This window comes from Bos grunniens, chromosome 4, assembly GCF_055505025.1.
Source record: "Bos grunniens cultivar Pamir isolate PY7600 chromosome 4, Bosgru_T2T1.0, whole genome shotgun sequence".
Taxonomy (NCBI): Eukaryota; Metazoa; Chordata; class Mammalia; order Artiodactyla; family Bovidae; genus Bos; species Bos grunniens.
Genome location: NC_141168.1, coordinates 34,412,306 through 34,427,772, shown reverse-complemented (window position 1 = coordinate 34,427,772; position 15,467 = coordinate 34,412,306). Strand labels below are relative to the sequence as shown.

Below are 15,467 nucleotides of genomic sequence, written 5' to 3'. Positions count from 1 at the left end.
ATAAACATTGTATTCATTTCTTTAAAACTTTCCTCTTATTTTTGATTTATACACTGTAGAAAACCTTTAGAATAGTAGGTTCTCCATCTCTGGAGGCCTCAGGCAGGTGCTCGTCCAGACACGTGGGGAATGTGGCTGGAGGCGTCTGCCAAGCAGAGCCCCGAGGGACATGCGAGAGGTGGTTTCTGGCAGATGTCTCGGGAAGTGACAAGTGACCAAACTGCCAGAAATAATCAGCAGGAGAAGATGCTTGCAAAGCTTGGACTCCACTAAGATGATAAAGTGAGTTTGGATAAAGAAAGAGAACTGGGCAGCTCCAAGCTCTGTTGAGAATAAAAACGGATCACTAGGGCTCCCTGAGGGGAATTACTCTTTGTCAGGGATGCCTTGATGTGCCCTATCTCTCACCTCCTCCCTACTCTCCATCTCATGTCTTCCCTAAGCTGCTCTGATCTCGAAGGTCTTTCCCACGGGTAAAGGTAGACATAGGTGGGGAGGGAGCAGGTGGCTTAACTGAATCCTGGGTCTTCACTGATGACTGGCTTGCAATGAAGGAGACAGGAGACGTGAGTTCGAACTCCCTGGGTTGGGAAGATCCCCTGGAGGCAGAAATGGCAACCCACTCCAGTATTCTTGCCTGAAAAATCCCATAGACAGAGGAGCCTGGAGGGCTATAGTCCATAGGGTTGCACAGAGTTTGACAGAACTAAGTAACTGAGCAGGAGCAAGCTGGGGTGAGGTCAGGTTGCATAAGAGGCACTTGGAAGATCACAGTTCTACAGCTCATTAGGTCAAAATGGAACTGTCTCCCTCAAGTGGATTTTTCCCCCTTTTTGTTACTTCCGCAGCCGCTATATTCCAACTCTGTCATTGCACTACCACATTATATAATAACTATCTACTAACCTGAGCTTCTCAAGGCCTGGGATTAACTCTTCCTCATGCATAGAGCGGACATGACTGATGTGACTTAGCAGCAGCAGCATGTTTCTATCAAGTAATTCCTAACACAGAGTCGGAGCTCAGCATATATATCTCTCTCATCCTCCTTTCTCTGGCTACTGCCTCTCAGCTGAAATGTCATCTCCTCTAGAAATCCTCTTCTGATTCCCCAAATCCTGGTCAAAGGGGCCTTTCTTTGTGCTTCCCAGAGCTCTTGGCTTCACACCCCACCCCATCTCAACATTTATCTTTCTTTGTTTAATAATTTGTACCCACTGGAATATCAACTCCACAAGGAAGGAACTGAGTTTTTTGCTTGTTTGTTGCGCTTATTTAGTATTTCCTTTTAACTGTTTATTGAGATATAGTTTGAATGTGTTCATGTGTGCATACTAAATCATTTCAGTCATGTCTGACTCTGCGACTCATAGTCTCTCTGACTCTATGGACTGTAGCCCCTCAGGCTCCTCTGTCCATGGGATTCTCCAGGCAAGAATACTGGAGTGGGTTGCCATGCCCTCCTCCAGGGGATCTTCAGACCCAGATATCAAACCCATTACTCTAGAGTCCCCTGCATTGGCAGGTGGGTTCTTTACCACTAGTGCCGCCCAGGAAACCTGAGATACAGCTTACATACCATAAAATGTGTCCATTTCAAGTGTGCAATTCAATGGTTTGTAGTGAATTTACTTATTTGCACCATCACCATAATCTAACCTTAGAACATTTTTTGACCCCCTAAAAAGAAATATAGGGATTACTCTCCACCCTTTTTTCTTCTCTACCCCAGCCTTAGACAACTGCTCATCTGCTTTATGTATCTATAGATCAACCTGCCCTGAGTATGTCCTGTACATGGAGTTATACAATATGTGTTCTTTTGCAGCTGGCTTCTTTCATTTAGTATTTTTATCTTTGCATTCTCAGTTTAGAAATAAATTGCCTAGCACAGAAAAGACATTCAGTGAATTTTTCTAACATGAAAAAATAAATGCACTACCCAATTCTACCATTTTTGGGGAGTTAGAAATCGTCCTCAAAATAGAACTCGTCCAAGAGGCTTTGACAAAGCATTATGTTAGAAATAGCATTCAAAGTTGAAAGTATTAGTCAGTCAGTCAAGTCCAACTCTTAGCAACCCCATGGACTGTAGCCCACCAGGCTCCTCTGTTCATGGGATTCTCCAGGCAAGAATACTGGAGTGGGTTGCCATTCCCTTCTCCAGGGAATCTTCCCAACCTAGGGATCGAACCCATGTCTCCTGTGTCTCCTGCATTGCAGGCGGATTCTTTACTGCTGAGCCACCTGGGAAGCCCTGTAAACAGTGTTAGTGCTTTTTAAACCCCTTCTAGTTGTTGGTCTGTTCCCATGGAACCCCTTGGACTAAGGTAAGGCCCAGAAGAGGTAGCTGAGGTAGGTGTGAACCACACATGGAAGCTGTCCCCCTGGGCTCTGGGGGGCGCTGTTAGGCACTCGGGGGGGAGCTGCTGATACTTGGGTGCCAGGCCTTAAGGTCTGCAGTCTGTGCAAGACAGAGGTGCCCCTGCCTTCTCTTTGCTGTCCCCTTGCATTGCTCATCTCAGCAGTTGCTTCTCTGCCTTTATCAAAACTGGAAAGGGTCTGACGAAATCATGCCCAGGTTCAATGAAACATGAGGGCCAATACCTCAAATGCTCACAAAGGTACTGAGGTTTTGAGAGAACAAAGTCAGACATTTTTAGCTGGGGAATTTCAGATATCAGCTAACCAGAAATGGGGCTGTTGGAAGAAGCAAGGAGCATCACATAACTATTTCAAAGATTCTACCATTCCCAAGAACAGAGGAGACAAGAGACAGACTATAGAGATGGTCCCACCCAAAGTTGTCTACCCAGACCCTAGGGAATGTGGGAAGATGCCCCTTCCGGCATGCATACCAGTGAGGCACAGCTTCTGATCTGTAGAAAGATTTCTATTAACTTTCTTTTTCTACCGTGCTATTGTTAAATGCAATATTAATGTAGCATCAAAATTTATCATTTTATGTCATAAATCTTCCTTTAATTTTATATATAATAAGTGCTTACAGATGCAAATCATGTTTGAATGGAAGGACATAGTGGTTAAAAGAAGTATTGGCCATATTGTAGTAATTTTGCAAACAGCTGTTTCAAGTTAACATATGTGTATTCCCAGTCTTGTGTATATGAGATACAAGTTAATGTCAACAGTACATTAACAATGCAACTGAATCTAATTATGGAATTGAAAGTGCTATGCGTAGAGGGATAACATTGTCACTGAAAAGCATAGGTAGAATCTGTTTCTGGTGAGTTTCAAATAGGTACTTGCATCTTTTACACTCATCAATTCCATAATTTTTTGCAACAGTGGATTAACTAAAAGATTTGTCTGCATATTTGTTCCTAAAACTGGATGGCAGATATAGTCTTCAGCAATTTAGTTTTGCGAGTGGTATTATATATGCCTTTTAACTATGCATATGGGAGGTGTAAAGAGGGCTGCAGATAATGCTCTTACTTCTGCACAGTTGATCGGAATTTAGAGCAAAAGGAAAGCTTCCTTGCTTTGTTACCAGATGGCTCCCCACTGCGTCCACAATTCCTTATTTTACTAGATTCTTCTGTTGGAAATCCTTTCAGTTAGTGAAATTACTTACATTAACCTTCAGGGTCTCTTAAGATGTTGATATCCTTGGAACACTGGGGCTGTTGGACCCTTCAAGTATGAGTGATTTTACTTACACAGTTTTTCTCCCAGTAGCTGGCTAAACTCAATGCACTGAGTAAATAGAGGAATGGGGTATGATTTTGAGGGGAACCCCCTGGCAAAGAAGATTCCTCAAAGAAAAAAAGGTGCCTGAGAAGCAAGGGGCATTGGCTGCCAATGTGCCCAAGTGTCATGCCAAGTTCACTTCTAAAAGCTGAAACAACTCATGTATCCTTGAGCAGCAAACTTGGAATATAGTACCTTTGTGGAACTGTTAAAGGAATTCAAATTTTTCACCTGGAGGGGTGAAGATTTCAGAGATGGCCTGATTGGACTATTCCCATTACCTACCTTTGTTTCCCATGTTATCAATTTAGCTTAGTTAGAAGACCCACATTTTTTCCCCTTCTAGCTCTTCATTTGCAGGTTTCCATTGCCCAAAGCAAACTAAAAATTACTTAGTCAAGAGTATTATGACAGCGGTCCTCTCAGCCGTCTAGAGCTTCCAAACAAACCCCTCCAGATCATTCACATGATAAAGCAATGAAAGATTGTGCTTTTGTTTGCACTGCATTTTTAAGCAGGAGGCCCTGAGCATCTAAAGGCAGGCCATTTTTAGACGGTTGCCAAAGATGTAAAGCATTGTTAAATGGAGACGATCACTCATCGGCTTAACTGTTGATGGAAATAAAAAGCTTATGTTCCTCCTTTATTGCTTAGAGGATTTGGATATCAGTGCAATGGGGCTATGATGCCAACTATCTCAAAGACTGCCAGCACCAATTTGTCTCATCTGGTAAGCTGTGTCCTAAGTGTTTTATCCATGCTCGTGGCTCTGTGCAGGTGCATTTTTCAGAGAGAAAATGAATTACTTAGTCAAGTGTACAATGACAGTAGTCCTCTCCCCCAGAGTTTCTACACAAACTCCTCCAGATCACTTATATGAGAACACATGTTCATTCAACTTCTAAGATGGGAATAGTCACTGGTGAATAAGGCAGATTAAAGAACACAGTGGTGAAGTTCCCTGTTGTAAAGGACTTTAAAGGAGTTTTAAAATTTGACTAAATATGCGCATTGTATCTGGTCTCCAGAAAGGTAAGGTATTTTAGTGGCCTGAGGGTAAACTACAAAAAACTTCTATTCTTCTGTCTCTTCACTGCAAATACAAAGCATAGCTGTTAGCCTAAAAAGAGTATGCTCGACTTCGCAGTGTTTATTTCTACGTTGTACCGAAAGATGACCACTGGCCAAATTTTTCTTGGGGGAACAGGATTCAAACACTTAAACCACCAATTCTTGTAGTTCCAGAAAGATCAGGGTTGTTTTGTTTTGTTTTTTTGGCTAGCACACCATTTGGCAAGGCAAGCCAGTTTTGGTCATCAGGTTACAAGAAGGAAAGAAAACTAAAAAGAGGGAGCAAGAGAATATGAGAATAAAGGAAAAGAAGGAATGGGAGCAAGATGAATTAAGGGGAGAAAGAAAGAGGGGGTTTAGAAAACCTAAGTGGTAGCGGATGTCATTTGCTGTCACGATTATCAATCAGCCAAAATGGTCTAAAAGTTAACCACAAATTCAGCAAGTGGAACTTAGAGGCTGTGCCACAAACAGGCAACAATGGGTCATCATCTCCAATTGGAAGCTGACATTTTCAATTATCCAGATGTGTGTTTGGTTTTATAGCCATTAGGCAACTGCATTGCTAACAAAATACAGAGATGCTGTTAATCAGAGAGAGGCTAATTGCAGTCAAAAAAGAAAAATGTCGTATTTTTTACTTTTGAAGAGGACTAATCCTTTTCTTAGCTTAGTCTTCAGAATCATGAGAATTTTCTTGTTTTGAGAATAAACCTAACCATGGTAACTCCTTTGCTAACTGTACTTCTTACATTTCCTAATAATAAAAGTTGTCCTTTATTTTGATTCAAGTGTTTCCAGTGTGGAAGCTTAACCCTTTAAGTTACCAAGATATTTCAGTGAGGTCTATATTAGATTTTCTGTACAAGGCTAGTCATATTGAAACAAACAAACCCACACAATATTTAAACAGTGAACCTCTCAAGTCCTCCCCTCTGCTAGACTGAAAAACATTAGCCAATATCATCAAAACAAGAGACTGGGATAGTCTTTTTGGGGGAACCTGACTAGTCTAAGAGATAAGACAAATATACTGGTATTAAAGATTTGCTACTAAAATGATCCATTGAGATCACTCTAACATAAAATCCAAAATCAGTAAGTCCTACCCATATGCTCAGAGCTAACTGACTAAATACGCCCCTCGTAATCCTGAGCCAAAAACAAGGGTCCCCAGACATCTGAGTCAAGCTTCTATAATGACAGATAGAGACAAAACAAACTGAAGAAAGCAATAAGCAGAGGTAAGAAAATTACAAATAATATCATTAATATACTATGTTAGACAGAATAATGGCCCCCCAAATATGTCCACATCTGTATTGGTTTTTCAGAGTTTTCATAACAAAATACCACAGAGTGCCTTAAAAACAGCAGAATTTTATTCACTCACAGTTTTGCAGACCAGAAATCTGAAAAAATGATGTCAGTAGGGCTAGAGTCCCAGTGCAAGCTCTAGAGGAGAATACTTCCTTGCCTCCAGCTTCTTTTTTTTTTTTTTTTTTTTTAGTATTTATTTACTTATTTTTGGCTGCATCGAGTCTTAGCTGTGGCACATGAGATCTGCTTCTTTCTCATAGTGGTGCCCAGGCTTAGTGGCCCTGAAGCACACGGGATCTTAGTTTCCCAATCAGGGACTGAACCCGTGTGCCCTGCATTGGAACTTGGATTCTTAACCACTGAACCACCAGGGAAGTCCCCCTCCTCCAGCTTCTGGTGGCTCCAAATATTCCCTGTAGCACTGCTCCAAGGTCCTCCTCAGTCTTCACACGGCCTCCTCCCTTTCCTCTTTGTCTTCTCCTCTGCCATCTTTCATAAGGGCTCTTGTCATTGGGTTTGGGGCCCATCCAGATTACCCATGACAATATCATTTAAGATTCTGAATTTAATTATGTCTACAAAGAAATATAATTCAGAAAAATCCAAATAAGATCATATTCACAGGTCCTGGGTATGAGGCAGTGGAGGTATTTTTTGGAGGGGACACCACTCAACCCACTACCATGTTCTGAGTCTTAGGATGTATTTATGTGTTACCTTACGTGGCAAAAGAGATTTTGCAGGTGTAATTAAGGTCAGAATCTTGAAAGGGAGAGATATTCCTAGGTTTTCCACATGATCTCAATATAATTAGCAAAGTCCTTATGGGAGGGAGACAGGAGGGTCACAGCCAGTGAAGGAGGTCAGAGGTTACAGAACCAGAGGTCAGAGTGGCTTGAAGCAGCCAAGGAATGCAGGCAGCCTCTAGAAGCTAGAAATGGCAAGGAAAGAGATTTTCCCCTTGAGCCTTCAGAAGGAGTGCCGCCCTGCTGACCCACAGATCAACCCTATAGACATCTGACCTCCAGTACTGTAACATAACGTGTGCTCAGCCGCTTCAGTTGTGTCCAACTCTTTGTGACCCCATGGACTGTAGCCTGCAAGGCTCCTCTGTCCATGGAATTTTCCCAGTAAAGAATACTGGTGTGGGTTGCCATTTCCTCCTCCAGGGGATCTTCTTGATCCAGGGATGGAACTTGCATCTCCTGCACTGGCAAGCAGATTCTTTACCACTGAGCCACCAGGAAAGCCCCTGTAACACAAATAAATATATGTTTTTTTAAGCCACTAAAATTGTGAGAATTTCTACAGCAGTAATAAGAAACTAATACCTATACTAAAAATGGCAAGAAGATATCACACCCTTAAAATCACCACAGAGTATTAATTAATTTTGAAATGAAATATGCACAGAATGTAAAGAAGATCTCTTGGAAATCACACACACGTGCACATATTCACATATCCACATGCATACTAGCAAAAATGAAAAATTCAATAGAAGCAAAAAATGATATAACTGAGAAATTTTCGTAGAAATTAGAGGGAAAAAAAGATATGACATTAGAACACAGTAGTTACAAAACTTATAGAACCAGAAAGTTGATCCAACCCTCACAAAATAAAAGTTCTAAAAAAGGAGAAAGGACACAGAGGAGAGAAAATCATCAATGAAACAATTTAAAAATGTTTTTCCTATAAAGGCATGATTTTCACATTGAGATGGTCTACTGAGAGTCTAGAGTAGGTGAAAAGACACCCTCATCTAGCCACATATCATGAAATTTCCAAATATCATAGAGAAAGAGATTTTAAAAGATATCAAAGGAAAAAAATTAATTCATATACAAAAGGATCTGGAATTATAGTACATTCTGATATTTTGATAGTAAAAATGGGAGCTAGAAAACAATGGAGAAGTGTGTTCAAAATTCTGAAAGGAAATTATCCCTAACCTAGAATGTAATACTAGTCAAACTGCTAGAATAGGAAACAGCTATTCTAAGACAGGCAAGTTCTCATAAAGCTTAGCTTAACTCCCATTCACTCTTTCTTGGGAAGCTACAAGAGTATGTGCTCCCCTAGAACAGAGAACTAAACCAATAACGGGAAATAGATAAAATTCAGAAACTGAGGTTTCTACAAAGAGACACAAGAAAAATGTGATCTCTGGGATGATGGTGAAGCAGATCACAGATGCGGAGGCAACCATTCCAGGTGGGGACGGGTCACAGGACATGGGGATGCACTGTCAAAAAGATAAAACTGATGAAACTTCTGATTCATCTGGGCTGCTCTGGTGGCTCAGTGGTAAAGAATCTGCCCCCAGTGCAGAAGCCGCAGGCAATTCAGGTTCGATCCCTGGGTCAAGAAGATGCCCTGGAGGAGGGCATGGCAACTCTCTCCTGTATTCTTGCCTGGAGAACCCATGGAAAGAGGAGGCTGATGGGCCACATTCCATAGGGTTCCAAAGAGTCAGACATGATTGAAGGGACTTAGCAAGCACACACATGCACTGACTCATTTGAGGAAATTTAGAAAATCGGGAGGCTTGGGGTTAGATTTGTGATAAGCACATAGAAGCCAGGAAAATAAGGGGTTTTCCTCGGTGATCGAGGGTTAAGACTAGGGGCTTTCACTATAGGGGATGAGAGTTAGATCCCTTGTCAAGGGACTAAGATCCCACAAGAGCAAGACATGGCCAAAAAACAAATTAAAAAACCAAAAGCAAAACAGGAAAATAGGGAGAAAAGGCAAGTAAGGAAAAGGAAGGAAATAATCATGGTATGCTACATAGCTTAGCATCAATAACATTATGTGTCACAATAATATAAAAACTGACTGCTGATCTAACCACAATTTTTTGACATCTGTATTGGGAATATAAAGGCTACAAAAATACATATGAGGGAGTAGGGCTGGGGAAACAGAGCAAAACCGCAGCTTCCACAGTGGAAAGTTACAGACAATGCCTAAAATTTTCAAAATTAAGAAGTAACAGTACAAGGATGATACTTAACGAGTTAGAGCAAAATACCAAAAGAATTCAGCTAAAAGAGCTGAAAGTTATTATTCTTATGGAATGATATATGGCAAATGGGGAAGTAGGACACTGCTGGGTTTTTTTTTTGTTTGTTATAGGACTTAGATAATTGTTTAATTATGTCATATATATAATTTTTAAAAACCTGTAGTATTGTGAGAATTTTAGTAGAAGGATGATTTTATTTAAGTTGTCTTGCAAAGTTCCCTTGATTTTCTGTTGTACTATTTTGATTAGATTACAGAATGGTAGATATAGTTTAAATATGAGGGGGAAAAGCACAGAAATATTATAAGAAAGAAAGAGTCCAAGAGGCTACTGAATAGAACTCAGTCAGAAAGGTAAACAATGCTGTGTGACCTTAATCTTTCTAAGTGGTTCTTCTGTTTTCTCTAGCTGTGAAATATATTTATGACTTTCAACTCCTTTCTTTTGCTTTGGAATGCCAAGTCAAGACACACCCTAAAGCAAACAATTTTAACAAAAATAACCCTCTGTTATGTGTTATCAAATGACCTAAATTATCCTGAAAAAATATAGCTTATTTCTTTATATGCAATCATAAGCAGCTCTAATGTGTTTTGTCTGGTCTAAAATTGTATGCAACTTATCAACAAACAATTGTGCATATGAATTAATCAAAATATTTCTTCAGCATTTTAATGAACATCCATCTACATCCATATGACCATATAGTTTTCAAATTTATCCTCTTATGTTAAGCCTTCTGTTAATGACCTATTTCGTGACTTCTCCTGGTCTACCTTTCTAACTTTGTATTGATTACTCTAGACCACCCAACATGTTTCTAGGCCACTTCCCTGAGACGATGACAACCTGTGAGGGACCATGAATTAATTTTACAGTTACCAAAGGAAACCCCAAGCCAAAAAATAAACCAAATAATGTGCTCTGAGGTTAAATAAGTGGAAGAGGATGGCCTTATTCAGGGACACTATGCTTTCTGGTGAACTCATCCATCTGTTCCTCTGGGTTCGTCAGTACAATCCAGACTGTCTTCCAAGGGCACGGGGGCTAGTGCTGCAATAAGCATTGTTGTGCCCGTGACTCCCAGCTCCCTACATCGATGCTAATCATCACTGCGTAGTTTGCCTTTTCTCAGAATACAGTCCATAGCCCTTATGTCGTAGTTCTCCTGCCCATAGCTCCCATGGGGGTTCTTCAGCTGCCTGCCCATCTATCTTGAGGGCTTGCAATGCTGCATTTTACAGGAGGCAGCAGACTGATTATCCGCTGATTATCAGTAGATAGAGAGCTGATTATCTTGCTCTCTCTGCCCCAGGAAGTGAGAACATCCTTTAAGTATCTGTACTCTCATTTCTTTCTTCCATGATGAGGAAATCTGTACCTTATTTCCTATCTCATGGTTACTCTTCCCCTGCAGAGAAAGAGTGGCCAGTCAGTTGGTCCCTGATAGCACTGGGGTACCTCCAAAGCAAGATGGCCCCATGTGCTGTCTTCATAGGCCTGGTGGACATGCTTCGGGAGAGTGAGCTGACCTCTCCACTTCCCGTGGCCTCCTGCCAGCCTCCTCTCTCAGGCCCAGTTTCTCAGCGTGAGACTGGGTGGATCTATTGGCTCTGTCTTGCTATCTTCAATTCAGGGGGAAGGAATAGAAAACTTCGCTTTGCATAATCAAAGCTCGACTAATAAACCTGATACTTTGCCCAAACTGGTTCAGTTCTCTGTGTGCATGCTTTATTCATCAGAACCCCTGGGGTAGGGAGAGGAGGGAAGTAGCAAAGGGGAAGATTCCAGAGCTGAACCCCACCCTGGACTGCCAACAATCACTCTAAGATTAAGATATGCTGAAGGCCAAATCAGTTCCTGAAGGAAAACTCTGCTCTGCCGAAGCCTGCCATAACTCAGTTAACCTATAAGGCAAATATTAGCTCTCTCCCCAAAACAGCATTAAAAAGTGGCTCCACTGTGTTTGGTGCTGGTTTCATGAGTGTGCCCTGGGGATTGCCGACAATACGCTGGTGCTAAAGTAGCAACTGGAATCCTTTACCCAGTCGGCTGGACTCAGGCTCTGTTCTGGCATGTGGCCCAGCATATCAATATTGTGGTTTTCAGCACATTTTGGAAGCTGCTTCCCTAAGCCATGTGACAACCCCAGAAGTTGGTCTGGCACCAGAAGACTTCATCAGATTGCAAACTTGAGAGCCCTCGAACCGGCTGTTTTTGTATTGATGCCTCTTCCCGTAATCACTAACAGAAGGTGAGACGGCTGCAGTTGGAACACACCTCGCACCTTCTCCGCCATCCGTGTTTATGTCTCTGAACGCTTGTAAATCTCCTGGGCTCTGAGCACTTGCCTACTGGAATAAAAGCTGTCTCTGGAGACAGCTCCGGTAAAAGTCGGAGTTATTAGCAGAGCTCAACAGACATACCTGGAAAGAGCATGTGGCAGGGCTACAGATTTGTCAGAAAGATTTAAGAGTATCCGTTTATTTACTGATTTTAACACTAGCAGAAACCAAAGCTGTGAATACTCTAGACCTAGCAATCTGGTGGTCCCCTTGGAAACTGTGCAAACCACGTGGCCTGCATTAATGCAACGTCCTAGGTACAAGTCATGGTGAATCTCCAATCGAAAAGTGGTAAATTAGTAGACAATGTCAAAGCTGACAGTTTTCGACTTTATGCTTCACTTATTCCAGCATTAAAAAAGATGCTTTATCTATTAAAACAACCACCACACAACCAATATCGAGTATCTACTACACATTTGCCTGGTTGTAGGCATTGAGAGGGCTGTAAAACAATTCCTTGTATTCTTTGATTTGAAGAGGTTTATAATCTATTGGTGACTTACAATAAAGGCACGTTAAACCCTCAGAAAGCAGAAGTAAATTAAACGATACATTTTCTAGTAGCTACCTCGGGTGAAGTAGAAGACAGAGAGGCTTTAATATGGTGAACTGTGGAAGGCTTCCTGAAGAAATGTGACATAAAGAATGGGTAGGTGGGCTTGGGGAAGTAAAAAGGAAAGGGAAAAAATTCTAGGCATGGAGAGGGAGTGTTTCTCAAGAAGTGGAAATAGAAACGTGCAGACTCTGCTTGTGGAAAAGGGAAGAAACAAGCTGGGCTGCCTAGAGGGAATAAGCATGAGGAAATACAGTGACTTTAATAAAAAATGACAGCTAAAGACAAATCCTGAGTGAAGGATTTTTAGAAGTCTAACCAAAGGGTTTAAAATTTAGGTAGGAGTAAATAAGAAGTCATAAAGGTTTCAGTCGGAAAGTGAACAAATAAAAGCTAAATTTAAATGTGATTCACCACTGGGTGAAGAAGAGTAAACACAGAATGATGATTGTCAATTGACCAGACTTAACAAACCCACTTCCACACGCTGCCCACCATAATGAAGACGGTACCTAATGGTTAAACGTAGGAACAGCCTCCAACATACAGTTTCAGCATTAATTGATTTTTGGCTGGCGTTTTGTTGACAGCAGGATATTTATTACATCACAACAATTAAATTATGCAGACCAACAGTTGGAATAAGACAGATACCATCAATTCTTTCTAAAACTACTTTTCCCTTGAAGTTTTTTCCCTTAAAGTGTGAGATGGCTCTATTTTAGTAAAAAAGAAAGGAAAAAAGAGAGAAAATTTGTTTTTTCCATTATAGCCAGCCCAGTGATCTCTCCATAAACAGTACTCCTTAAAAAAAAAATCAAAGTCCAGATTTTCTGAAGTAGTTTTCATGATAACTTATTAAAGTCAATAACAATTCATTAATTGAGTTGCTTTGTTTTGCAGAATTCAGAAAAAAAAAATGAAAAGGGGTGTGGAGAGATTTAACGTTCTCCACGGATTTCAGTTTTGACAAATAGTGACCAGTCCTGTTTGTCAAGGATCGTATTTTACTTTTATTCCCTCGCTCCAAAAGATTGCATAACCAGTACAAAATATCACTAGAGATAAGCCACTTTCTAATAAACACTTAATGAGGTTTCTTCAATCTTAATTTCTAGGACAAATAAACAAAAAAAACTTTTTTTTTTTTACTTTCAGAGTTGTGAACATTTTAAAAGCAAGACAAGAGAGCATCCTTCTCCACCCCCAGCCCCTTCTCCTGGTTTCATTACTCGTGTCGCCTCTGCTGCTCCAAGTCGGGCTTTTCAGGCCACCAAAGGGCAGCAGGACATCCAGAATGCCATTCCCCGCCCCCTCCTGAGAGCCAGTGGTCACAAGCCTGCGCTCCGTTCCACACTGGTAGCATCCAGGTGGAATTTAAAATAGAATGGATGAGGACCCAGTTATGTAAAAAGTCACCTCTGCTCTTCTGTTCCATCATGGGAGTTAAGACCAGCTGGGGTGCTTCTGGTATCAGTTTCCAGTACATAAGTCTCTGTGATCTGCAGCAGAAATTCTTACAACAAGGCCCTTAGAAGTCTCGTTCTCTGATGGACTGCCAAAGGCAGAGTCCAAGGCATATCTGTTCAGGCAGACTTTTTGCTGAGTTTCTCAGGGACTGGGAAAAACAACCAGAAGGCACAGTCTCCGCTGGGTTCAACAACTAATAATCTTCAATTGTCCTGGGTGGGAGGTGGGATTTATTGCTGTGCAGCTACTTCTCTTGGTTCAGTTGGCCCGACTGGTGAGATTCAGTTTCTTAGAAAAGTTTCTTTGAGTGAAATGAGTATTTCCTTTGACTCTCCCTCCTACATCCTCTTTTCTAGAATGTAGCTAAAAACACCTTACCCCTGCTACAAAAACAATTCAAGTACTTCCTTGTGGGATCAAGAAGCTACAGATGCTTCAGTAACCTGTGCAAACTTGGAATTACACTGTGCTTTGCTTAATAGCATTAATCAAATTTTGGGTAGCTGGGCTCAGATCATGAGATGATATAATTGCAGCTCCCATTTTATGAACAATTAATGGCATTATCTTTATATCATTTTTAGAAAGCTTGCAAAAGACAATAAGTACCACATTATACCCTGTTGACCAGTTAATATTTCACGCTCTCTCCCAATTACAAACCAAAAATGGTAGATAGGAAATGAGACTCCTTCTTGCTGCTAAAGAAATAAGCAATTTGAAACATGTAGTTGTGGATATGTTTGGATTTGACTCATCATTAACTTTATGCTTTAGCTTTAATTTAAAGCTAAAGAGAGCATAATCCCCACTAGTGATAGTAGAGATGAACCACTTCTAATTAATAAGAGGTACAAATTAGATTCTGAGGAAGCCCTTCACCTTCATATTTCAAGATAAAGAAGATACCTGTAACTTTTTACATCTTCTATAGTTTCATGTGACCTGATCAGATTACAATAAATATATTAGTATAAATTATAAATATAAAAATAGTGACAATTTATATAATTTTAAATGTAACATAAATTATACATTTATATAATACGTAATACTTCTGTCAATAATTAGTTTAAATTGAAATCCACAAGGAAAAGTGGAACTGAAGGTAAAAAATGGAAGCCAAAACACTCTAGCCTGTGCCATCCTAAGACCAGGGGCTCCTCTCTGTTTGCCAAACCCAATAGCTAAGGTTCCTCCTCCTGGGAGTGCAAATTCATTAGCAAAGGCAGTCCCTCGCACCCTACCACACACAGGCATACACAATCACACAGAACCACACACACAACCTCCCTCTCTCCAGCCCCGTGGGAACTCCAATTAGAGTTTTAGAACCAAAAGAGCTTTTCATCATTTTACAAGTGAGAAAACTGAGACTCAAAGTTGAAATTGACTGCAAGATTAAAGCCTGCTGACTGGAAGGACCGTCACCCAACTCAGCCCAGTGTTCTTTCCACTCTTTCTCCCAGTGCACACAATCCAAACAGCAAAGAGTGGGAAACAGAAGGGTATCCATGCAGACCACCATTCGCCTCTGAGAGACTGGACTTCAGGGAGACCTCCTCAGGAGACCCACCTATCCATTGTGGGTTGTTTTTTTTTTTTAATCTTCAGAGAACAGAACAACTCTTTTGACTGAGATATCTGTGAACTGTGGTATAAAGATCATGAAAGAGGAATTTGGACCTTGAGACCCAATACCTGCGATTTGGTCCAAAAAAAAAAAAAAAAGAGAGAGATGGAAAGCAAGCAATCAGTACTTTTTAGTCAGGTTCTGCGGCAGTACGGTGTGGTAGAAAGCACAAGACTTTCAAAATAAGATCTATTTTTGACCCTACTATTTTCTGAGTGGTCTTCAGCAAGTTTCTTAATCTCTCTAAATTCATTTCTTTATCTATAAAATGAGTACCAATTTGAGGAGTTTGAATCTTTGTGTGGAGTGAGAAGAGAAAGACAG

General features: G+C 40.8%; 1 long non-coding RNA gene across 1 annotated transcript; it reads right to left on the bottom strand.

Moving 5' to 3' along the window:
* Window positions 1-6,148: 6,148 nt before the first annotated feature.
* Window positions 6,149-13,623, bottom strand: LOC147373922 (uncharacterized). The gene is made up of 2 exons (XR_015162214.1): window positions 13,460-13,623; window positions 6,149-7,360 (listed from the first exon to the last, which is right to left on the bottom strand). It is a non-coding gene; the product is annotated as an uncharacterized LOC147373922 (long non-coding RNA).
* Between the last annotated feature and the right edge of the window lie 1,844 nt (window positions 13,624-15,467).